Raw genomic sequence first — 26446 nt, forward strand, 5'->3', positions numbered from 1 at the left:
TTCTACTCTTTCTGAGTAGGCATATTCATCAAGTCTAAGCCTCAATGTCTAGTAAATCTCTCAAAAAGCTTTCAATTAGGATATTTTCAATGCCAGGATCAACCTAAGTGAAATCTTGACAAGCATTTTAGTATGTAATCTAACATATCATAAGCCTGTGGTTTTCTGACATATAAGAGTATGCTCTAGTATGAGTGATTGTCATTGGTTTCACACTGGCTCTTGTGGAAACTGGGAAGAGATCAGTTCAGAAACGTAGAAAACACTTAGCCTGGGTCTTCATGATTCTGATAAATTGCAATGTCTTCTGTCTGTCCTACCTTTGGACCTTGCCACTGTGTTTTCATTTTCATTTGAATATCTAATGAAATCTTATTTAGATATCCAAATTAGTGAATTGGTGATAATATTAATCAAAGTGGAGGCCAAATCTTCCAGAATGCTCTCACTCATCTGCTTAACTAACCTGAGAATTTGTATTACCTTACATCCCTTACAAAATCTGATATTCAAGTACTGGGATCAACCATAATGGGATGTACTTTAATAAAAAGGAGTGGATTAAATATACAAGGCTTTGAATGAGTTACAAATACATGTCACTAGCAGAGAAAATATTGGTACCTTGTAGAAGGATTTTTCATTTGTTCATAGTGAAATATTGTCTATTACAATCAAAGTTTGGAATGGATTCAATGTTTCCATGTGAGAGCAATATATTTCTGATTCTCTTGATCTTATTACAGATGACAATTTATGTTTAGTTTCATACGTATAGCTGAGAAAATATTGCATATTGAGCTGGTTGAATAACATAATATAGTGCATACTATTCTGGACACCAGTTCAAGATCAAGGTTGCTGTTTTATAAGACCTCTTTCCTTGTTAGTGTCAGGTGGTCTCCTACACATCCTAAAAGAACATTTGTCATACGTGGTCCTTTCTTGGTGTGCTTCTGAGTTCTTATCTTCTCTTTGTAGGTGATTATAATAAGGACATAACAGGGATAAGGGTCATGGTTAGGTCATGGTTAGATCATGTTCCTCTTATGAATTCATATTACATTAAATTCTTCATTTATGCAGTGTTCAAATAGTCACATACTCAGATATTTTAAGGGTTATATATTATTATTGGTTATATCAATATATTACTGTAGGTAGAACCCAACCCATACCATAACCCTGATAAACCTGAATAAGCAAGACCATGTTCCAGAACAGAGATGAACAGGTCATTCCTCTTTTAAGGGAGACCCTCTTTGGCAACACTTCTCACTGACCCCTGAAGGCATAGTGTTAATTCAGCTGATGGCAGTAATTTCAGGTGCAACAGAGGAAACTATCTCTTTATTCCCTAGTATAAGGTACATCTCCTAATGGGGAGTGTACATACATAGTATTTTTTCCAAAAAAGGGAAAGAGGCCAAATAAGTTCAGGAAATTCTGTGAGAAAAAAATGTTTATCTAAAGCAGGCTTACTGAATTGAAACAAATCACTTCTCCTCCAGGTAAAATGAAAGCCAGAAATGGTGGGAGAGAGGGATATAGATTAATTGTGGTTAATTTAGCTCAATCAGTTCATTGCCAGGGGCTCAGGACTTTATTTACTTATACAGAATCTTGTTTTGTTTGCAAATAAAGTGAGAAGAAGCATTATATGATGTATATCACATATATATATATATATACACATCAGGAAATTTTCACTTTATCAGTTTGTTTAATTTTGGTCTGGTCAAAGTTGTCGGCACAGGTGCTGAAAAATTTTGACATAATCTTATTTATTACTGGGCAGAGGGTTTCCAAGCAGTGCTCATGGGCACTGGGGAACACTCTCTGCAGGTTTGTTTTTGTATGTGTATGTGATATGGAGCATTCCAGAAGTTCTCAGGGTTTACTCCTGACTTTGTGCTCAGGGGTCACTTCTGGGAGGACTCAGGAGACTACTGTGGTGCCAAGGACCACACAGGGGATTAATGTGGTGCTGAGGATCAAACCCAGCTTGGCCACATGCAGCATAAGTACCCTCCCACACTGTACTATTACTCCAGCCTCCTCACTCCCTGCAGTTTACAACCTACGGGACTGTTTAGTCAGAGCTAGGGCCAACAATGTGGGGCTACTCTAGTCCTCAGTCAGCTCAGTAGGTCTTCAGGGCTCCACCCTGTAATGCTTGGAAGTCACTTAGCTTCATGGATTAAACTAATTGATTAACAAATTGAATTTAATTTCCCCCCAAGTGCCCCAAGCCAATAAAATCTTCCTCTCCCCAAGACAAACCTTAAAGGGTTGAAGGACTTTGTTTCTCTCTTCTCCCTCCACCTTGTAACTTCTCACCATGCTTTATGCTCTTTCTGCCAGCAGATTCCCTGTCTGTCTTTTGCTTCCTGCAGCTCTCAGAAGAGCATCTGCATCAGTGAGGCCTCCCTGTAGAAACTGCTGGGAATAAAGTTTAAGTCATTACAATGCAAGTCTGAAGGGTATTTCCATTTATTTATTTATTTATTTATTTTATTTATTGAATCACTGTGGGAAAGCTTACAAAGCTTTCAGGTTTAGGTCTCAGTCATGCAAATATCAAACACATTTCCCTTTACCAATACTTATTTTTTACCATGAAGAACCCCAATAAAACACCACCCCCCACCCCTCCCCGTCCCTGTGAGGCAGATGAATTCTAGTTAACACTCTATCTGCTTTGATTAGATTCATTGTTTCAATAAAAGATTCACCACTATTATTTAGAGTTTACCCCCCCCCCCAAATCAGACATACTGAAAAAGCATTGTGAAGTAATTTGCTTTCTACAGCTGGGTTCAAGAATTAAATGTTGGTTTTGGATTTCTGCTATTTTACTTATTGACCCTGGAAGTATTTCTACTGAAAGTCAGATAGTTAAGAAATTGGTTTCTGTGCTCTGGAGTCATGGCGGTGCTGGAGAGCCGCTCGTGGGGGACAACTGGTGGCCTCAGTAGGGCGTGAAGGGCGGACCGAAACGCCCCCCTTCCCATGAGGTTTTAGTCGCCCCCACTCCACCGGCTCATACCTGCTGTCCACAAGGCTCCCATGTGGCCGCCATCTTTATTTCCAGAGAGGAGAGGGCGAATGAGGCAACACCCTTTCCCCTCCGGCAGACTTGATGGCCTGGATTAATGCATAGTCCATTCACTTTTCTGCTCCAAGCTGCCGGGTTCTACATTAAGTCCTTGTGCTTCTGGGGCCGTGGCTGTGCTGGAGAGCCGCTCGCGGGGAGCGACTGGTGACCTCGGTAGGGCGTGAAGGACGGACCGGAACGCCCCCCGACCCATGAGGTTTTAGTCGCCCCCACACCCCCGGCTCATACCTGCTGTCCACAAGGCTCCCATGTGGCCACCATCTTTCTTTCCAGAGGGAGGAGGGCGGAAGGGAGCAACACACTTTCCCCTCTGGGCAGACATGATTGCCTGGATTAATGCATAGTCCTTTCACTTTTCTGCTCCAAGCTGCTGGGTTCTGCATTAAGTCCTTGTGCTTCTGGGGCTGTGGCCGTGCTGGAGAGCCGCTCGTGGGGGGCAACTGTTGACCTCAGTAGGGCGTGAAGGACGGTCCTGAACACCCCCCTTCCCATGAGGTTCTAGTCACCTCCACACCCCCGGCCCATACCTGCTGTCCACAAGGCTCCCATGCGGCCGCCATCTTTCTTTCCAGAGAGGAGCGGGCAAATGGGTCAAGACCCTTTCCCCTCCGGCAGACTTGATGGCCTGGATTAACGCATAGTCCTTTCACTTTTCTGCTCCAAGCTGCTGTGTTCTGCACTAAGTCCTTGTGCTTCTGGGGCTGTGGCCGTGCTGGAGAGCCGCTCGTGGGGGGCAACTGGTGTCCTTGGTAGGGCGTGAAGGACGGACCGGAACGCCCCCCTTCCCATGAGGTTTTAGTCGCCCCCACACTCCCGGCTCATACCTGCTGTCCACAAGGCTCCCATGTGGCCGCCATCTTTCTTTCCAGAGGGAGGAGGGCGGAAGGGACCAACACCCTTTCCCCTCTGGGCAGACATGATGGCCTGGATTAACGCATAGTCCTTTCACTTTTCTGCTCCAAGCTGCTGGGTTCTGCTTTAAGTCCTTGTGTTTCTGGGGCTGTGGCTGTGCTCCAAACTTAACTCTGATTTTCAGGGAGAAAGATTGGGTGGTTTACTTCCCATTGATCACTTTGTATACAGAGAGATGTCGCGCGGCTGCGTAAGCAGCTGTGCGGTTTTGAGAAAAAGTCCTAGTTCCCGCATACTCGAGCTGTGCTTGTAGAGGCTTCTGGTCACCGGGGTTCCATCTGGGGGAGGCGGGATGCGGCACCTACCCCATCTGGGACAAGCTGGTGATCTCGGCTCTTTTTGGAACCTGTTTTTTTTTTTCCCTCCGGGATCTGTGGTTCCCGCATCCTCCATGTGGTCCTTCTCTTAGGCTGAATGCTGCAAAGATGGCCGGGTATTTCCATTTTAAACTGCATAATGAAAGGCTTTGCTTACAATCCAAGTGATTTCAGACACCAGTTCCCAAATAAGGGAGTTTCAGGTTAGGAATAGTCGTTCAAGTACCCCAGAAAGTGTACTGAATTGGTAGCTGACTTTATAGATGGCTATGTACTTATTTAAAGAACTGGAGCTGAATCTTGGCTTGAACTTGGAAAGTCCTGGAACATTAATTCTATATTGAGTCATCATATTTAGTTCTTATTGCTATCTAGCACATTACCACAAAGTTAGAAACTTGAAATCACTTGATAACTTGATCACTCGACTTCCCATTAATCATCAATTTGCTTGAGCAGGCGCCAGTATCGTCTCCATTTGTCTTTGTCACGTGCTAGTGTAGCCCAATGGCATCTGTTCATTCTAGGAACATGAAGAGCTTAAAACCGATCGTTTAGGATCTCGATGAAGAAGTCTGACCATCTGGTAGGTTGGCGACCATGCAGTCTTTTGACATCCTGTGGAATCCAGTCGGTAATGGCTCTAGTCCAGTGGTCGTCTCCAAATCTCATTACGTGTCCAGCCCAACTGATTTTCAAAGCCTTGGCAAAGGAGACAGCGTCCCTAATTCTTGATCTTCGACAGAGGTCAGAACTCCGGATTCTTTCTCTCATTTGAGTGAACCGTGATATTCCAAGCATAGCTCTTTCAATTCCTCTTTGGGAGACCCCAATAGCATTCTCATCCTTTTTGCGTAGGACCCAGGTCTCTGAGGCATATGTTAATGCAGGAAGAACAGTGGAATTGAAGAGATGTGCCTGGAGCCAGAGATTCTTCATCCTCTTAGCTATGTCTTTGACACTCTTGAAGGTGTTCCAAGCCGCTCTCTTCCTTCTGCGCAACTCAGGTGCCAGGTCATCCATCATGTTGACTTCTCAACCTAGGTACACATAACTGTTGCATTCAGAGATGGTCGTTCCATTGAGAGTGAATGGAACGTCAGGAACGAGGCTGTTTCTCATAAACATTGTCTTCATAAGATTCAGCTGTAGTCCGACCTTTCCACACTCATGGTCGAAGTCGACCAGCATTTGTGCCACTTGGCTAAAATTTGGTGTTATTAGAACAATGTCATCAACAAAGAAGAGGTGGTATAATTGCCGACCATCTATCTTCACTCCCATTCCTTCCCATTCCAGTCGTCGCATGATGTTCTCGAGGGTGGCACTGAAGAGTTTTGGTGCAATGGTATCACCCTGCCGAACCCCACTCTTGATATCGATGATTACTTCTTTGTAGAATGGCGAGATTCTGGTAGTGAATTCGTAATACAGCTCATGGAGGATCCTGAAGTATTGAGTTTGAATGCCCTGATTGGCTAGGGCTTCAATGACCGCTTCAGTCTCAACAGAATCAAAGGCCTTCTTTCAGAAACTTGAAATAACACTCAATAATTATCCAGTAGGTGAGAAATCTGTTGTGGTCTTTGTTGGGTTCTATGAGTCGGACGTCAATCAAATAGCTAAATTTAAATTTTTTTCATTCAATATAGGATCTCATCTGAAGGACCCATAAAACATTTTCTTTATACATTTTTTATATCAAGGGACTGTGATTTAAATGATGAACACAACATCTATATAAGTCAGCAGTATCAGTTGCGGCATCTATTCCCAAAATACAAAAAACAGTTCATTTGAAAATTTATATGTACTTCTTTTGTTCATCTTCATGCTTACAACAATAATCAAGATATGGAAACAGTGATAGCACAGTGGGCAGGGTGCTTGCTTTGCACGCGGCGAACCTGGGTGCGATTCCCAGCATCCCATATGGTCTCCCAAGCACTGCCAGTAGTAATTTCTGAATGCAGAACCAAGAGTAACCCCTGAGCATCGCTGGGTGTGACCAAAAAGCAGAAAAAATAAGATATGGAAACAATCCAAATGCCCAGCATGGAAAGAATATTTTAAGAATATTTGATTGAAAACTCGAATTCATTTCCTGATGGCTGTAGAACTGTGGGCCTTGTATCCTTGGCTAGCTACTACTCAAGGATTGTTTCCAGCTGCTAAAAGTCACTCGTGACCATTTCCCTTCATCATCAAGACAGTTTTGTGTCTCACATGTGGTTCAACCTCTAACTTTTTCTGTGTTTTCAGCCAGAGAAAATTGCTTTGTGTGATAAGTTTGAACAGAGGATCACCCTACTCTAAGACCAGTTAATTAACCTAAGTTACATCTTGAAAAATTATTTGCTGCATAGTATAATATAATCAGACATTAAAACCAAGGAGGATATCATGGTAATAATCTTTCTTATCTTTTTTAACTTTTTTATTGAATCATTGGGAGATAGACCCTTACAAAGCTGTTCATGATTGTATTTCAGTCATACAGCATTCCATCACCCATCCCTTCACCAGTGTACATTTCCCAGTACCAGAATACTTCACTTTTAATATTTGTTTATCCACCATAAATTTTCCACGGACAGTTCAATTCTTTTATTTTTTTATGTTTACCCTTTTTACCCAATTAACCCTGTCCTTTCTGATAAGAAGTACTTTGGTATTATACTCTGAAAGTTTTCTTTTAGTTTTTTATCTATTTTCTTCATGGACCACATGAAAGAAATAAGACAATGTTCATCTTTCTCCATTTGACTAGTTTCATGAAGTTTAACACCCTCTTCCTCCAACTGTGTTGTTACAAATCACGCAGAAATTCGCTTTTTTGTTTTTAAGCAAAATAGATTTTCATCTTATACATATTGATACCACATCTTCTTTATCAATTTAGCCATTCATGGACACTTCGGGTGTTTCTGTTTGTTGACCATTGAAAGAATCTTTGCAGTTAACACTAGAATTCTACTCATTAAAACCATCCCTGACTAAATATTATTGGAAATAGAAAGTCTGCTTTTATACTTTAGAATTGTTGCCTTAAGCAAGGCAGAGAATATAAAAAGCATTAACCCATCCAGTGGTTCAACTCAGGGATGAGTTTGGGAGCTAATCATGTCACAGGAATGAGAACGGAGAGAAGGGCAGGTTGTTGGTGTAATAATTTTGATCCCCGTCATTGGTAGGAGGCCCCAGAGTACCACCAGGACTGACTCAGTTGTCTACAGCAGTGGAGACCCCAGACAGTTGTTTATTCACAGACCCTTATATTGAACTATAAGCCCAACTGACTGCGCATCACCAGAGTGACTCCTGAGTCCTTTTAACACTGCTTGGGAGCACCCCCTAAAAGAGGAGGAAATGAAGATGACTTTAAGTTCAGTACATGTAGGAATAGAACTGTTTGTTTTAGTTGCTCTCCTCATTGTAGAATTTAGTTAAGTTACAGAGTGAGCACTCAGCGACTAGTAAATGAATAAATAATTAGATATAAATTAGTCATCTCTTTTGTTGTTGTTTAAAAAATACTCCCCCGTCTTGCAGTTTTGTTCACTTTTAAGTGAATAATTTATTACTTTTAATCATCATTTTAAATTTGGTATTTTCTTTTCTCCTTGGTGAACGGAAACCAAGGCATCAGAGTACCATTAATGTTAAAGTGCCTCAGATATAGAACGAGGCATATAAGTTTGTATGGCTGATGGAAAGGTTCGGTCCATTTCTCCTGAAATGTTATGGATAAGGATGTGCAATGCTAACACAGAAAGTAACGTATTGAAATCTATCACAGTCCATCTATAATTTGTTGTCTAACAATTGTCCCTGCTTCTGTCCTAGCAAACTCGAAAATTTGGCCCACAAACTCAAGATAGAGAAATCAGGCTTATTTAGGTGGAGAAGCCTGGCTGACAGATTCCTACTCTCTCATCCTGATCTTTCTAGTGGATTCTTTTATTTTTTTTTCTTTTTTAGTTGAGGCACCTTGACTTGCAAAGTTACTCATGGTTGAATTTCAGGAACACAATATTCTAGCACGGAAGTGTCCACTTCTGTCCACCAATTTCTCCAGCTTCTCCCCCTCCCCCGCCTCAACTGCCCCTATGTATCTTTTTTTACAGACTCTGTGGTTCATGATACCATTACTGATCTGCTTTCATACATTACTCTACTTCACCTCCTTCTAGTAGCTCCCCCTTCCCCAGAGTGACCACTGTAAAACTGTACAATTCCCTTCCCCATCCTACCCCTTACCCCTGCCTCCAGTGGCACACTTTTAATGAAGACCAGTTCTCACATTATTTCTTGTTTCTATTGTCTTTGGACATTTGTACTTTCCTTTCATGTTTCTTTATACCCCAGACAATGGAGATCTTTCTGTGTCAGTACCTCTGACTAATTTCAGTATGATATTCTTCAGATCTACCCACCTAGCAACAAATTACATGATTTCATCTTTTCTTATGGTCAAGTAGTATAACACTTTATATATGTATCTTGTTTCTTTATCTAGTAATCTATTCTTGGACACTTGGTTTGTATCCCAATTTTGCCTATTATGAATAGTGTTGCAATGTACATAGGAATGCAGATGTCTTTTCCACACTGTGTGTTTTGGCACTTGGGGTAAATTTTAAGAAGTAGAAATGCTGGATCATATGCAAGGTCAATTTCTAGTTTTCTGAGGAATATCAGTATTGTTTTCCAAAAAAAAGACTGGACTAGTAGACAATCCCACCAACAGTGACTGCAGACACCTCTATCCAGTGTCCATGCCAACATTGGTTTTCTTCTTTTTGACATGTTCCAGTCTCACTGTTGTGAGGTGATAACTCATTGTTGTTGTAATTTGCAGTTTTCTGATGATTAGTGATGTGGAGCATTTTTGCATATGCCTTTTGTCCATCTGCATGTCTTCTTTGAGGAAATTCCTGTTTATTTCTTGGATTATTTTTTCTTTTAAAGTTTTGTCATTGCTTTAAATTTCTTAGATAACAATCCTTTGTCAGATGAATGGTGGACAAATATTATCTCCCACTCTGTAGGCTGTGTTTGTGTTCCAGTGCTTGTTTCATTTGGGGCACAGAAACTTCTTCATTTGTTGTAGTTCCATTTGCTTCTGCTAGCCTGGGTAAATAGCGCTGATCATTAAAGAAGCCTCTAGCTTCACGTCAAGGAAAGTCCTGCCTATGTTTTCCTCTATGTAACTTAAGAATTCAGGTCTGATATCAAGCTCTGTAATCCAAATTGATTTGACTTTTGGGCATTTGAGGTTTTTTTTTTTTTAATGTAGTCCACCAATTTTCTCAGCACCACTTACCAAAGAGACTTTCCTTGCTCCACTTGTTACTCCTTGCTCCTTTACCAAAGATTAATCATACATATACCTCAGCTCTTCCTTTGAGTTCTTTAATACTGCCTTGTGGACAATCAGAGAAATACCAGGGAAATTCAGAAATGACGTTTGAGTCATGGTTGCTAACTTACAATACCAACTGATACTCCATTTTAGAGTTTTGTTTGAAAAAAAACTACTTTATTTTTCTTGATCTTTAGAGATTGCTAAGGAAAACCAATTTACAATTTTAATATGAAAGATTTAATTTATCACAATTTAAAATTATTTCAAACTTAACCTAATTGAAATAATGGCATAGGTTATACCTCAAAATTATAAATATTTTGAAAAGGGAATGTAAATGTAGCTCAACTTATTTGTTAAAGGAATATATATACAAACATATATTTTAGGCATATGTATATATATGGGCTGAAGTGATAGCACAGAAGGTAGGGTGTTTGCCTTGCATGCGGCCAATTCATGTTCGATTTCTCCGTCCCTCTCAGAGTGCCGGACAAGCTACTGAGAGTATCTCACCCGCACTGCAAAGCCTGGCAAGCTACCTGTGATGTATTTGATATGCCAAACACAGTAACAAGTCTCACAATGGAGACTTTACTGGTGCCTGCTCTAGCAAATCGATGAATAACGGGAGGACAGCGTTTTCATTTTAAGTATATATTCCTCAACTGAATCCAGGTTCCAGTCATCTTAAATCATAGCAACGAATAGTGAGAAAACATTGTTCTCTTTCAATGTATGTTTTTTTCCAGACTTAGAGAAAAAGCTATTGTAATATGACATTTCAGTCAATAGATTGATAACAAATTATAGCATATCCCTTTGCACCTTGGGTAATATGCTGTATGGAAAATTATTTAGCTATTAGTCTTTAGTAGGAGTCTAATAAATAATGATAATTGGTAATTCATCTTCTTTTTAAAGATTTCAATACTATCTGTGTCCTTGGGACCACTTTCAGAAATGTTATACTTTATTCCTTCCTGATCCAAAGCAATAGAAAGCTTTTTTTCTTTAAGTCTAAGATTTAAAGGGGAATCGCAGCCTGTCTGAGCCATGCATCTCTAAAGATGGGCACAAGGAAACAAAACCATTTGTTAGTGTTTCTTTCAGCGTGACAGCTAGAACAAGGCTATGCCTTCCCCCATGAGAACTCTCCAAAGCACTCTGGACAGCCACATTCATTCTATTATCATATAAAAAGCTGAACGCCAGCCACATATCTAACCTTTATTTTGGTCCTTGGTTTTGATAAACCACCTCCTGCCATAACAGGAAAGCGAAAAATCTCACCATATTTTTATTTTTCTCATGGGTATCAATAGTTTTTCTGTTGGCAGTTAATATTTAGAGTCCCCTTAAATCCTGTTGCATAAATAAACAACACATTAATGGGTTTGGTGGGGAAGGGGAGGAAGGTGGGGAGGGCATTCACGGTTGGGTGATGAATAGAGTAGAAGCAGGAAGGGGGCCATAGAGGGAGTTGTATCATATAATTTTATTTCTTGAACTGAATATTGTTCCAAGTATCTTGTCTGTGAAAACTCATGAACCTTTTGTATAGTTATGCTTCTGTGTATTTACTACATATTAAAAAGTTATAAAAGTGTTTAAAATGTGTACATTTTTGATATAATTATATCCTGATATTTATAAACCTATAAAGCTGTGTGCACTTTTTTATTCAGCAGAATATTATTATATTCTAATATAATACATACTGCATGTATTATATTAGAAATTTGGGGACAACCTACATGTTTAGTAAGGTTTCTAGTTCAGTAAACTTGGGCATTAATCAAAGTGATTGCTCTAAAGCCATTAACAAAACTCTGTGATCTCTGTTGATATAGAAATATGTCAACTATATGGTTATCAATGGGAATAATGGTTAATAGAATTTACATTCAAAACCAGGCAGAACTACAGTGAATTAGACAGATATGATATTATTTCATGATTTTCCAGGGTGATAACTTTATAGATGACTTATTTATCTTTTGCTTTTAATACACTTTTAATATATAAAAGGATTTGGGTTGAGTTTAAATTTTGCATTAATGTGATTTTAATATTTTTGAACCCAAAGGCCATGTTTTTAATTCAATGACATTCCTCATATACAAACATTTAATGTAGACTTTGTTCAAAGCCAGAGCTCAATAAAATTTCACTTACCGTTAAAATTCAAAAGCCATGAGATAATATATCATCCTGATTCATGTAATTTAATATTTGTAAAGAAGTGCATTTATGTGTTCTAATAAGTTGTAGAAATAGAAGCAGTGGAAAACGCTGTGTAGTTATGTGTGTGAATCTTATGGGGAAGAGTGTTAATACACTATAGCTTGACTTAAAGGCATTTTGGATATTAATTTAAGTGAGAGAGAGAGATGCAATTTTGAAGGGAAAGTAAAAGTAATGCACCCACTTGCTGAATAGTCTGTGAATTTTTTTGACAACTCAATTGAATTATATGTTATCTTCATTAGATATTGTATCTGAAGTTCTCTAAAGTTCTGAGACATTCACAGTGAAGTATCAGCGAGCCCTTTGGAGATCATGTGAATGAGAGGATGCCTTGTGGTCTGACACCTAGAATTGCAGTTACTGATTCTAAAGGCAAGTTACTGATTCTGTATCTGTAACATGATAGTTACTGATTCTGCATGCAAGACTGACCATTCTAGATTTTGTTTTCATGTCTAGATACAATAATAAAAAAAAACTTAGAAAATTCACTGTAATTTTTTAAATGGTTCTCTACTTTTTTGCTTTTATGTGACTCTGTGTGGTGGTATGCCCTAAGTTGAACAGCAGCAGTTCTTATTATTTAGTTAAGCAAAATACACATCTATTTCAATGTAATAATTCCCACAGAATCGCTTACATATTAAAACATGTGTTCACAAATGCCTGAATTTTTACAGAGATGAGATTGGAAAGATGAAGGAAGGTCCAAAAAATAATTGATAACAGACCTGTTCTATTATCTTGAAAATTAAAAAAAGATACAACAAAACTGGACTTTGTCTATGACAAAAAATAACCACTTAAGGAATTATTTGCAACTTTTAAATTCATGCAGCATAAGATGAATTAATTTAGTTTGAAAATGAAACTTAGATGCATTAAATAATAAAGAAACAGAAAGACACAGAGAATAATCACTAGCTACATTAAAGATTATCTAGATTTTTAACTTTTTATCCTTTCTTCTAGTCTTTTAAGAATTTACCATGAAACTTGAAGTAATCTTGGGAATTAACTGCATAGATCTGTGCTTTAGGTTTTCATGCTTTTTACCCACCCATTTACTATAAGTATGGTTTATCAAATAATATGAAAAATAGCACATTTATTTATCACTTTATATTCTAAACCTAAGAATTCAGTAAGAGAAAGAGAGGGTGAAGGGGGTCAAGTTTGTCCTAATGAAATCTTTTTTTTTCCTTTTTTTATTAGTGAAACACCATGAGGTACAGTTATAGACTTACAAATTTTGTGCTTGGGTTTCAGTTATACTATGATCAAGTGCCCATCCCTCCACCAGTGCCCGTCATCCATCCCAGGGTGGGAGAAGCATGCTAAAAGTAGTCTATAGACCAAACATGATTGCCATTCAATGCCTCTCTTGCAAAACACAGTACCCAAAAGAAGAGAGAGAGAAAACAAGGGATAATACCCTGCCACAGAGGCAGGATGGGACGGGGGGATGGGGGTGGGGGTGATGCTGGGACCCGTGGTGATGTCCTAATGAAATCTTAAGTAAGAAAGTTAATGCCATGGAGGTACATTTGCCAAGTGCAGTGACAGATGAGTCTGGCTGTGTGCTCACTGCAATTTCTGATGAGGGACGATGCTTGACCATAATGTGAGGGCAGAGGTGTTTTCAAACAGGCACACTTTCAGAGCACTGAGGAATTTGTCAGTAGATGTTCCAAGGGGCTTATTAATCTCTTATGACTGAAAAAGTAGCCCTCAGAGTGTAAGAGCACCATGAAAGGGAAACTTTAATACAGAGATCCAGCTACAGGCAATTAAGTCAGAGGTGTCTAATCCCAAATCTGAGATTAATGAAGCCTGGAAGAATATTGTGTGACTTTACGTGATAGCTAAAAAATAAGATACTAAGTTGTAAGTATTTAGAATCTATTCTTTGTATTCCCTTGTTGTATTCCCCCCATTATTTTTGTTGTTGTTGGGCAGAAAAAAATATTTCACTGGGTCAACATTCTAAACTTTTCCAAGTCATATAAAATCTGTCCTAAGAGGAAAGGAATTACAAAGAGGCTAAATTGATCTGAATTATAAAAAGCTGGGATTAAAAAAGGAAGGAAAAGCAAATATCTTTGAATATTGAGTCTGAGAGAGAATCAAAGACCTTTGTGGGGTTGTTAAGCAGGACAAAGAGCTTGCACATGCTGATTTTCAATGATGTCCATTTTAAACTTGTAGAAGAATATAATGTGATCTTGAAAAATAGAAAACTACATGAAAAGGAAGAGAGGATTTGGGTTTGGAGACTGTTATGGCTCTGAAGTTACTGAAATTGCAAGATAACTGGTAAAATGTTTGAGGTTTGGGGATTAAGAGTTACTAGGTGAAACCCAGGATATGACTTAGTGGAAAAGCACATGTTGTTTTCAGGCATGATACCCCGAATTTCATCCCTGGTGTGTGCAAGTTAGCATGCATACATACACATACTAATACAGTACTCTGGCTGTTTTGAAAATTCAGATGAGGAAACTCAGGCCAAAATATCTGGAAATTAAATTATATGGGAGCTGAACACATGACCAAATAAAAATAACAGTGGAATAATCAATATATGGAAACATGAACATGTGTTTTCTTAGCTTACATATATGTTTTCTTATCATGATGTGAAAGGAGGGCACAACACTCAATTCTGGTATGAACTGAATTTCTGTTAGTTAAGTGAACTCCTTAAAATATCGTTTGAAGAAGCAGTGGCTCATACGTTGCTGGGATTGGGTTGCTTTCTTCAGTTTTCCTCCTTCTTGTTGTTGTTTTGAGATCACACTTCGTGGTACTTGGAGGCTACTCCCTGCACAGTTCTTAGGGGACGATGCAGTGCTAGAGATTGAACGTGGGAACCGGCAGGCAAATCAAGTTCTCCAATGTTCGAAGCTACATTCCTGCCCCTGTGTATTGTTTTGTCTTGTTTTTAAATACTGTTTGTGTTTTCTTTTTCTTTTCTCTTCTGGTTTTTAGGACACAGACAGTTCTTACTCCTGACATTGAGCTCTGGGATTGTTTTTGGTGGACTTGGGGACTATGTGGGGTGCCAGGGGATGAAGCCAGGCTGGCCATGTGCAAGGCAAATGCCCTCTTCAATCCACTTATTAAATATCTAAAGAACTGTACGACGTTATTTTTGAACAATTTTTAATGTCTGTTGGCTTTTTTTTTTTTTTGGTGCTGTGGCTCAGGGTCACCACACCTAGCAGTACTTAGGAGGCCATATGTAGTTCCAGAGTTCAAACCGGGCTCAGTCACACAACAGGCAGGTACCCGAAGCCCTGTAATCAGGCCCAATAAATTCTATGTAGCTAATAGCAACTTTATAGCATACCAAAGGTTTTAACATAAACATTTATAAAATTTATAGTAACAGTCGGATCAGAAAAGTAATATTTTCTGTGCAGCAGAGATCTTTGTTCAAATTGATCACTTTATCACTTGATTATTTCACATCCCGTTAGTCATCGATTTGCTCGAGCAGGCGCCAGTAACGTCTCCATTCATCCCTGTCACGTGCTAGTGTAGCCCAATGGCATCTGGTCGTGCTAGAAACACGAAGAGCCTCAAACCGATTATTCAGTGTCTTGACAAAGAAGTTCGACCATCTCATGAGAGGGTGGCCACGCAATCTTTTGATGTCCCATGGAATCCAACTGGTAACAGCTCTATTCCAGCAGTCGTCTCCAAGTCGCATTACCTTCCCAGCCATCAGATTTTTGATGCCTTAGCAAATGAGACAGCATGCCTGATTCTCAATCATTGATGGAGGTCTGAATTCCAGATTCTTTCTGGAGTTATTATGCTTCACTTGAGTGAAACATAATAATTTAAGCATAGATCTTTTAATTCCTCTTTGGGAGAACCAAATCGTGTTCTCATCCTGTTTTTGAAGGGCCCAGGTATCTGAGGTGTATGTTAATGCAGGAAGAACAGTGGAATCGAAGAGATGTACCCAGAGCCAGAGGTTCTTCATCCTCTTAGCTATTTATTCAATGCTCTTGAAGGCGTTCCAAGCCCCTCTCTTCCTCCTGCACAAATCAGGTGCCATGTCATACATGTAGACTTCTTGACTTAGGTACACATAACTTTTGCATTCAGAGATGTTTGATCCATTGAGAGCGAATGGAACATCAGGAACGAGGCCATTTCTCATGATCATTGTCTTCGTGAGATTTAGCTGTAGTCTGTTCTTTCCACACTCAAGGTCAAAGTTGGCCAGAATTTGTGTGCCGCTTGGCTAATATTTGGTGTTATTGGGATGATGTCATCAGCAAAGTGGAGGTGGTGTAGTTGCCGACCATCTATCTTCACTCCCATTCCTTCCCATTCCAGTCATCGCATGATGTTCTCGCGGGTGGTACTGAAGAGTTTCGGTGAAATGGTATCACCCTGTTGAACCCCTCTCTTGACATGGATGATCACTTCATTGTAGAATGGTGAGATCCTAGCAGTGAATCTGTAATACAGCTCACAGAGTATCCTGTTGTATTGAGTTTGAATGCCCCATTTGACTAGAGTTTCTATGACCACTTCTGATTCAACAGAATCAAAGGCTTTCTTTAAATCAATGTACGTTAGACAGAGCAGCATCTTAAGCTTCTGAGAAACCTCAATGAGCTTGGTTACCATGTGAATGTGGTTGATCATGCTGAAACCTTTTTTTGGAACCCAGCTTGCTCGCATGGTTGTCCTTCATCTAGTATTCTGCCAATCCTATTCAGGATGACTCAAGTGAACAACTTGTAGAGAACAGACAACATTCAGATCAGGCGATAGTTGCCAATGTTGTAAATGTCTCCCTTTTTGTACAGTAGAACAGTCCTGTTGGTTTTCAATTGGGACGGAACCATGCACTCAGACAGGTAGCACGTGAAGAGCCGAGCCAGTGTATTGATGAATACTGACAGCAGATTCTTCAGGTGTTTGGTTCTGACCTTGTCTGGGCCAGGTTCTGGGCACTTCATTATCGACAAAATGGTATGTCGGGTTTCAGAAGGGAGAACATTGGGAATGACATATCCATCCTGCAGAATTTGATATGTAGGCAGGTGGATGTGGCTATCAAAGAGATCAGAGTGGAAGTCATGGATAATCTTCTTCACTGCCCTTCTTGAAGATGTGATAGATCCATCAGGAAGTCAGAGAGCAGTCATCTTGGTCTTGTAGTTGGTGGACATTGCAAATTCTTCTCCAGGCTTCTGCCGCATCTTCCAGCACTGCTGCTCTTCTCTCTTTAAGGTCTTCCTTTATCACTTCTCTGCACTGCTTTGCAAACTTAGACATTCGCATGCAGTTGCCTAAGGCTAGCACGAAGCCAAATTTTCAAATAAGCTTGAGAGTTTTCGAAGATAGGTGTCTTTTTGTGGCTATGTCTCTCTCAGGATTCCTTGAACAATCATGGAAGTGCTAAACCAGTCGATCATATTCCTCATCAATGTTGTCAATGATGGTATCTTCCCATATAGCCACAATAGTGCCAAAGAGCTCCCAGTTGGTGGTCGTTCTGGGAGTTCTCTTCTTAAACTTCGCAGCCCTTTCTCCCCGCTCTGTGAAGTAGAATTTTGCATGAAGGAGATGGTTGTCTGATCCCGTTTGGAATTTGGGGGCAACAGCAACATCTGTCAGGCAAAACCGTCAACTGAATATGATATGGTCATTTTTGTTGTGGAACCGTCCACTGGGAGACTCCCATGTCCAACGTTTAGATTCAGCCTTCTGGAACTGTAAGTTACCATGGATGGTCTTGGTCAACATGATGAACTCAGAGAGTCTCTCACACTATTCATTGCATTCTCAGCTATGGGTCCTGATGTGAAATTCTTTGGCTGATCTTCTCCATCCTATCTTGGCATTAAAATCACTGACAATGGTCTTGTAGATGGTGTGGTCTTCTTTATATTCAACTTGAAAAAGAAAAAAAATCAAACTATTTTTATAAATGTATTAAACCATTAAAAACAACAGTTTTTAGCAGTTATGTATAGTTTTGCACATAAGTGGCACATTACCTGGTTTTCCAGTCTGCGCCGACTCCATGTACATCTCAATCTGTTTCCTGAGATTCTTAGACTGAGCTATAGATCTCAACTTTAGTAGTCAGAGAAAAGGTGGTATGGGATATATTTTGTAGCAAATGATAAAGAGCTGTCAAACATCAGTTGGCAGAACTCACAGCCTGAGCAAACTCCACAAGGTCAAGGATATTTTTCTACTTTTTCTTCATGATCTACTTTTAGTGTGAAAAAATAAATCTTAGCCACATATTGGTACATTATTTAATGAGTAGATTAAAATGTCATAATCATAACTAGTGTCCAGGGAATAGTTAATATTTTTTAAAATGTATATCATTGCAGCAAAAAAATAGGAGTATATTGAAACAAAATATATTACTAAACTAATTTTAAGTTTACTGCTATTTTTTTAAATATGGTTCCTAGAGAAAAATTAATTATTTGGTGCACATTATATTTTGAGATTATAATACATAAACAAATGAAGAGAGAGGTTATGTGGTTAAGATGTTATTAGGTATCGGTTCTAAAAATTAATGTATACATGATGATAGTACAAAGCAAAATATTATTACATTTTTTTAAAGGAGTGAGTAGCTAATGGAAAGAAAAGAAAATTGTTAATGCTCTTGTGCTAAGTAAAAATGGGACTCTTAAAATTTCTTTTTTGAATTAACTTAAAACTGTCTTCAAATGTAAGCTCTGTGAGCAGAAATATTAGTGAAATTGAAGTTGATGAAAGGTCTAATAGCGAAGATTGTAAAATATATGATCAGTATAGCAATAATAACATCACGGGGGCGAATATTATACATAGATACAGGAAAATAAGAATCTCACCAGACCCATCTTTCCTTCCTGGGCAAATGACTAAACCATATTTTTAGTCCTTCTGTGTTTTTGCTTATTTCTACCTCTGAGAATATTAGACATTTTTCTATTTGTTCTTCGGGCAGGATAAAAAAAATCTCTTAGAAATTTGGGCATTACTGTGTGGGCCTCAGTGATTTGAGCAGTTCCGTGTTCCTTGCTACCTGCATCCATTAGAGGTCATGTAAGAAATAAGCCCCTATACAGTTTTCTAGGGCTGGAGCAATAGCACAGCAGTAGGGCGTTTTCCTAGCACGCAGCCAACATGGCCGACCCAAGTTGGGTTCCTCCGCCCCTCTCTGAGAGCCCGGCAAGCTACCAAGACTATCTCGCCGGCACGGCAGAGCCTAGCAAGCTACCCGTGACATATTCAATATGCCAAACACAATAACAACAAAGTCTCATGATGGAGACGTTACTGGGCCCACTCGAGCAAATCGATGAACAATGGGAGGACAGTGACAGTGAATGCAGTTTTCTAATTGTTCAGTGCTTCTATATATATTTCATCTGCAGTCAGAATACACTCACTAATATTAGTGCTGAAATAAAACCAAATATGTTGGTAATTAGAGATAATATGTGTAGATGAAATTTTGCAAATAAGGCACATTTAGAGAAATGTATTCTTACCTCGTGTGACTGAATTTCTTAGATGAGGGGGAGCAGACAATAGCTTTGTCCTATTTATGAATGAGAGAGGAAGCAGGTTTTCTCTGGAGGGAAAGTAAACTTCCATCAATCTTCACTGTCATCATCACTGTCCTCACGCTGTTCATCGATATTCTCAACCGGGCCCAATAACATCTCCATCGTGAGACTTGTTGTTGCTGTGTTTGGCATATCGAATATGTCACGGATAGCTTGCCAGGCTCTGCCGTGCCGGCGAGATACTCTCGGTAGCTTGCTGGGCTCTCCGAGAGGGGCAGAGGAATCAAACTCGGGTTGGCTGTGTTGGCTGCATGCAAGGCAAATGCTCTACCCACTGTGCTATCGCTCCAGCCCCCATCAATCTTTTGTCAAGAAATAGTTAGACTATATGAAATAGATTTTCTGCCTTTATTCTTCACATTCATTTATTCTTTTAATTGAGTTGTATCTTCTGAATTTACCTTTTGTCATTCTTAACTATGTTTATAGCATTCTTATGTGACTGAAGAGATAACACTTCAATAATACATTCTCACCTTTCATGAAATCAACCCAGTTCTATATTCAGTAGCCCATGGTTCCCTAAGCACCTCCAGAAGTAATGCCAAGAACCACTGTATATGGCCCCCAATGACTCACCCACCACCCCAAATTTCATGTATTTGAGATTTTGCATAGAATTTACAGAATCTCTATTTTTCATATATCCTTTGTCAATTGCCTCGAGCAGGCCCCAATAACATCTTCATCCTAGCCTTGAGATTTTCAAGAAAGTGCCATATTCAAGGCTCTTTAGGAGAACGAGACCCATCATTGTTACTGGAATCTGGCATACTGGGTAGGCCACAGGGAGTTTGCCAGACTCTGCCATGTGGGCAGGTTACACTTGGTAGCCTGCCAGTTTGTCCAAAGTAGGAATGATATAATAAGATGCCATAATAAGATGTCCTTTGTATCTTCAACAAAATCAATTTTACTACTATTTTTACTCATTAATGTTGGAACCATGTTTTTAATTGCTAAGAAGAACTCTGCTTTGTACATAACCAGGAATAATTCCAGGTTTCTGTTCAGGCAACGATTATTTTTAAATGATCCATCTCTTTCATAGTCCTCAGATGTTATTTTCTATATTTGCTGAGTATACTAATTTTCTGATTTATATTAATCTGTAACTATTCACTATTTTCTTTGTGACATTGTTCTTTGTTTTCCTATAAAATAATTTCTCTATTGTATATTTCTATAATATAAATGTGATGGAAAGCAACAAAATATTGTCATTTTCTCCTTAATTTTCAAAATAGTTACTCAGTTATTTCTTGCCTATTTGCTTATTTGTTTTCAACTTTAATGTTTAAATTTCATTTTTTAAGGAAATTATACCATATGTGAAGACACGTTTACCTATACTTTTTTTCTTTGTAGAGTCATACTGATTTAAAGACAGTACAATTAGATTTTGTATGATTAGTACTAAATTAAATTGTGATTACAAAACTATTGCCAGATATAATATCAATTTGAATATATAATCGCCTGAATGAGAGTTACCTTACCTACTCTCTGAACGTATATCTCACTTTATTTTTTCTTATCTTATTTCCTTAATTCTACTGACAAGGAATGATGAAAATCATGCAATTTCTGCAATATGGTTGGAATAGTAAGGTATTGAGTAAAGACCAAAGAAGAAAAACACGGGATGATCTCACTCATCTGTGGTCTATAGAATACTAGATGATGAACTTTATTGTAGTAAAGTTGTAGTAAAGTCTAAAGTTGGCTAGATCACCGTTGGCCCCAGTGTTTGGAGATGAAAAGGAAAGAGAAAGAAATAAATCAAGTGAAGAAGAAGAGAACATAAAGTATTGGCTGAGCAGGCATCAGAACTTCAGTCATCCTGGTGATATGGGTGATATGGCATATATCTGAAACACACACTCAACAACACTGAAAACATAAGATCTAAGCACGACCCTTGGAACTCTGTAATGTGCCTGTCAAGTTGACTGGTGGGAGATGGGGTAGAACTCAGGGCAGGGATAGAATATGGGAACACGAATGGAAAAAAATCTACACTGACGAAGAGATGGTCTTGAAACATTACATGCCTAAAACTCAGTATCAATAACTTTGTAAATCACAATTTTATAAGTAGAAAAAACTAATACTTTTTTTTAAAGTGTCTCTTGAAATTAGGTCAAAATTGCACTTAGTATTTTCTCCCTCCCACCGTCCCTCATGCACCCTCCACCCCTGGGAATATATAGGGGAAATAAATATCCATGATCTGACATGACACCCAAATATCAAGTGGCAAAAAGCAAAATATCAACAAATAGGGTTATCAAATTACAAAGCACAGTATATGAAATGGTCAATGAAATGGAAAAGTTTCTGTGGAATGAGAAACTTTCGGCAAACCATCTACTTGATGAGAGGTCAATATTCAGGGGCTGGGGAGATAGTACAGGGGTAAGATTCTTGCCTCTCTTACACATGACGAACCCCAGTTCAATCTCTGATACTGCCTATGATGATCCTTAAGCAAAGAACCAGGAGTAAGGCCTGAGCATGGAGAAGTTTGGCTCCCACCCTCCTAACCCCAAATAAAGATTAATATCCTAGATATAAAAATTTATATCACTCCATAGCAAAAGATTCAAGTAAATTGTCTTTTCAAAATGGCAATGAGTCTGAATAAATTTTTTCAAGGAAAACATACAAATGACCAGAGGTATATAAAAATTGAAGCATCAATTATCATGGAGGGGCAAGGGCATACAGTAAACAGGATGCTTACCTTGCTTGCAGCTGATTCAAGTTCAATCCTTGGACCAATGTGATCCCCTGTAAGTGCCAGGAGCAAGTTCTGGGCAAACTGGGTAAGGTAAGGTAAAGGTAAAGGCCCTCCCGTTGTTCGTCGATTTGCTCGAGCGGGCCCAGTAACATCTCCATTGGAGACTTTGTTGTTACTGTGTTTGGCATATCAAATACGTCACTGGGAGCGTGCCAGGCTCGGCCGTGCGGGCGAGATACTCTCGGTAGCTTGCCAGGCTCTCCGAGAGGGGCGGAGGAATCGAACTCGGGTTGGCTGTGTTGGCTGCGTGCAAGGCAAACGCCTTACCGCTGTGCTATCGCTCTGACCCGGCCCGGCCCGGGCAAACTGGGTGTGAACCCCAAAACAAAAAAAAATCGTCATGCGGGCTGGAGCAATAGCACAGAGGGTAGGGCATTTACCTTGCATGCGCGGATCTGGATTCGATTCCCAGCATTCCATATGGTCCCCCGAGCACCTCCAGGAGTAATTCCTGAGTGCAGAGTCAGGAGTAACCCCTGTGTATTGCCGGGTGTGACGCCCCAAAAAGTCATCATAAAATCACAAATCAAAACAATGAGATATAAGTGAATTCATGTTAGAATGGTATCAAAGAAAGGAGTTAAATATTGTAAAGGATGTTGAAAATACTGGTGAGAAAATTTAAATTGGTATAGACACTAGAAATCACAAATCAAAAAGAAGGTTCATCAACCTTTTATTAAGTTTATCTCTAAAATTAAAAAGAGAATTATATTTTCATCAATTCAGCATAAGTATAATCCAAAAGACATTAAACCAGCCTTGAAGAAGAGATAATTTCATCCCAACTTTAATGTCATATATTTCACAACAACCAAGAGAGGAAAACAAATATGTCCAACTGTGACTGGAGAAATCTAATTATTATATATAGGTGAAAGTGATATATATGTGTATATATACATACACACATATATGTGTGTGTATGATGATCCAATTGGTAATATATATTACCAATTGGATCATCATTCAGCCCTGAGAAAGAAGGGAAATCTGCCTTGGCAGCAACTTGAATGGATCTTAAGGTCATTTTTGCTAAGTGAGAGGTCAGATAAGGATAAACACTGTATGGTAGCACTTATACATGGGATCTTAAAATCCAATCTGTTTTTTTAAAAAAATAAAACAGTAAATAAATGAAAGGACCTGCCCTGGTGAGTGTGGGAAATAGGGATGCCTGGGTAAAGTATGTAGTCAGGGTAAGTTCCAAACATGTGATTTGTTTTGTTTTGGGTTTTGGTCCATACCCAGTGGTGCTCAGGGCTTACTCCAACCTCTGCACTAAGGGGTCACTTAGTGGAGCTCAAAGGACCTTATGTGGTGCTGGTGATGAAATCCAGGTCAACTGCATGCAAGCTATCGCCTGCCCTCTGTACTATGGCTCCGTCCCTTGAATATGTGATTTACAGAATTTCTATGATTAACAATACTGCATTATAATTATATAATTGATAGTTGGGAATCATGAATGCTTGGAGCCTTTACATTTTTTGACTTTTTTCTCTATGTATCTGCTTTATATAACTTTAGTAAAGCATTTGTTGAAATATTTCATAGTGAAATTGTATTTACATTTTTACATATAAGTCAACTTTACAGCAGGAGAAAAACCTCATAAAGATGTGTTAGATACATGCTAATGTTAATCAGAAATAAAATGTAAAAGGTGAAAAAACATTGTGCAAGTATATGGTTTGGGGTTTTAATTTTTAAGTAAAAATTATGGGTACAAGGTTTTATTAATATAATTTAAATGAATATCTAATAATTAAAGTGTACATCTCTGCCCCTTCTGAGTAAGCATGTGCATCCTATTAAACAAAAATAATGGATCATTATAGCTAAATGAATCCTGTGTATCTGGGCATATTATCTTCTCCCTGTTTCATATGTTGCCATGGCAACAATTGACTTCACATGGCCTGACTCAGCTTCTCAGCAACCAAAAAGAAAAAAAAAATCCTGTTTTATGTAATCTGCTGGTCGAGGTTATATCTTTAGATTGTGCAGTAATTATATACAATGCATAAATTACTGGATTTTCTTTTGTGATTACAACAAAATTAACAATTACCTTTTTAGGTGCAGAGCACCTTACATTTTGGAGTTTGGGTGGTAATTTTGACAGGTGAAGAGCTTAATGAAGTGTTTTAAAATTATCAGGATTCCTTGAAGAAAATAAAACTCAGATATCCTTTAAGTGGTATTTGCCCCAAACTTTTTAATATATAATTTAAAATCAGCAAAAACATAGAGATTTTTGAATAGGTAAGTATTGTAGGAACATAAAAAACTCTATTTTTCTAATAACTATTTTTCTGTGTCCTATTTCTTTACAGAATGTATAGTTTTTCACTTGGGTATTTCTTTTCTATATAAAATAAATTTATAAAAATCTTCTGTCCAAATAACGTTATTTTAAAATGGAGTTGCCTGTTCAGGTATTACTGTTTTTTAAAATATTATTCTAGTGAAATAATAAATTTATTGATTATAAATTTTCTGCATACATAGAATTTGTTTTTAAAAATATACAATACAACTGAATGAGATCTTAAGTCGGAGCTTATTTTATGGCTCTGAATGAACAAAAATAAGGAGACCTTTAAGGAACTAATTTTAAAATATTTGAGGAACTAGACAGGTAATGCTGTGGGTAAGTTGCATGCCTTACATGTGTTCCCTCTGAACTCTGCCAGGTGTGGCCCAAAATGTGAAATTCAATTAAGAGGTTTCTATTTCAGTTATCCAAATTCCAATTATGGAGGGAAATGGATTTGGGTGTCTCATGCTTTAAATAACTTCACACAGTCGATAGCACTATCATTATCACTTGATCACTTGACTTCCCATTAATCGTCGATTTGCTCAAGCAGGCGCCAGTAACGTCTCGATTTGTCCCTGTCACGTGCTAGTGTAGCCCAATGGTGTCTGTTCACTCTAGGAACTTGAAGAGCCTCAAACAGATCATTCATGATCTTGATGAAGAAGTCTGACCATCTGGTAGGTGGGTGGCCACTTTATCTTTTGACATCCCGTGGAATCCAGTCTGTAACAGCTATAGTCCAGCGGTCGTCTTTAAATCTCATTACGTGACCAGCCCATCTGATTTTTGACACCTTGGTAAATGACACAGCGTCCCTGATTCTTGATCGTCGACGGATGTCAGAACTCCGGATTCTTTCTCTCATTTGAGTGAACCGTGATATTCCAAGCATAGCTCTTTCAATTCCTCTTTGGGAGACCCGAATAGTGTTCTCATCCTTTTGCGTAGGGCCCAGGTCTCTGAGGCATATGTTAATGCAGGAAGAATAGTGGAATCAAAGAGATGTGCTCGGAGCCAGAGGTTCTTCGTCCTCTTAGCTATTTCTTTGACGTTCTTGAAGGCGTTCCAAGCCACTCGTTTCCTCCTGCCCAGCTCAGGTGCCAGGTCATTTGTCATGTTGAATTCTTGACCTAGGTACACATAGATGTTGCATTCGGAGATGGTCATTCCCTTGAGAGCGAGTGGGGCATCAGGAACGAGGCCGTTTCTCATAAACATTGCCTTCGTAAGATTCAGTTGTAGTCCGACCTTTCCACACTCATGGTTGAAGTCGGCCAGCATTTGTGCTGCTTGGCTAATGTTTGGTGTTATTAAAACAATGTTATCAGCAAAGCGGAGGTGGTGTAGTTGCCGACCATCTATCTTCACTCCCATTCCTTCCCATTCCAGTCGTCGCATGATGTTCTCGAGGTTGGCACTGAAGAGTTTTGGTGAAATGGTATCACCCTGCCAAACCTCTCTCTTGACATCAATGATTACTTCTTTGTAGAATGGTGAGATCCTGGTAGTGAATCCGTAATACAGCTCACAGAGGATCTTGATGTTTTGAGATTGTATGCCCTGATTGGCTAGAGCTTCAATGTCCGATTCTGTCTTAACAGAATCAAAGGCCTTCTTTAAATCAATGAATGTTAGACAGAGCAGCATCCTGAACTCCCGAGAAATTTCAATGAGCTTGGTTATCATGTGGATATGGTTGATGGTGCTGAATCCTTTGCAGAACCCGGCTTGCTCGC

The sequence above is a fragment of the Sorex fumeus genome, unplaced genomic scaffold (assembly GCF_029834395.1).
Source record: "Sorex fumeus unplaced genomic scaffold, SorFum_2.1 ptg000131l, whole genome shotgun sequence".
Taxonomy (NCBI): Eukaryota; Metazoa; Chordata; class Mammalia; order Eulipotyphla; family Soricidae; genus Sorex; species Sorex fumeus.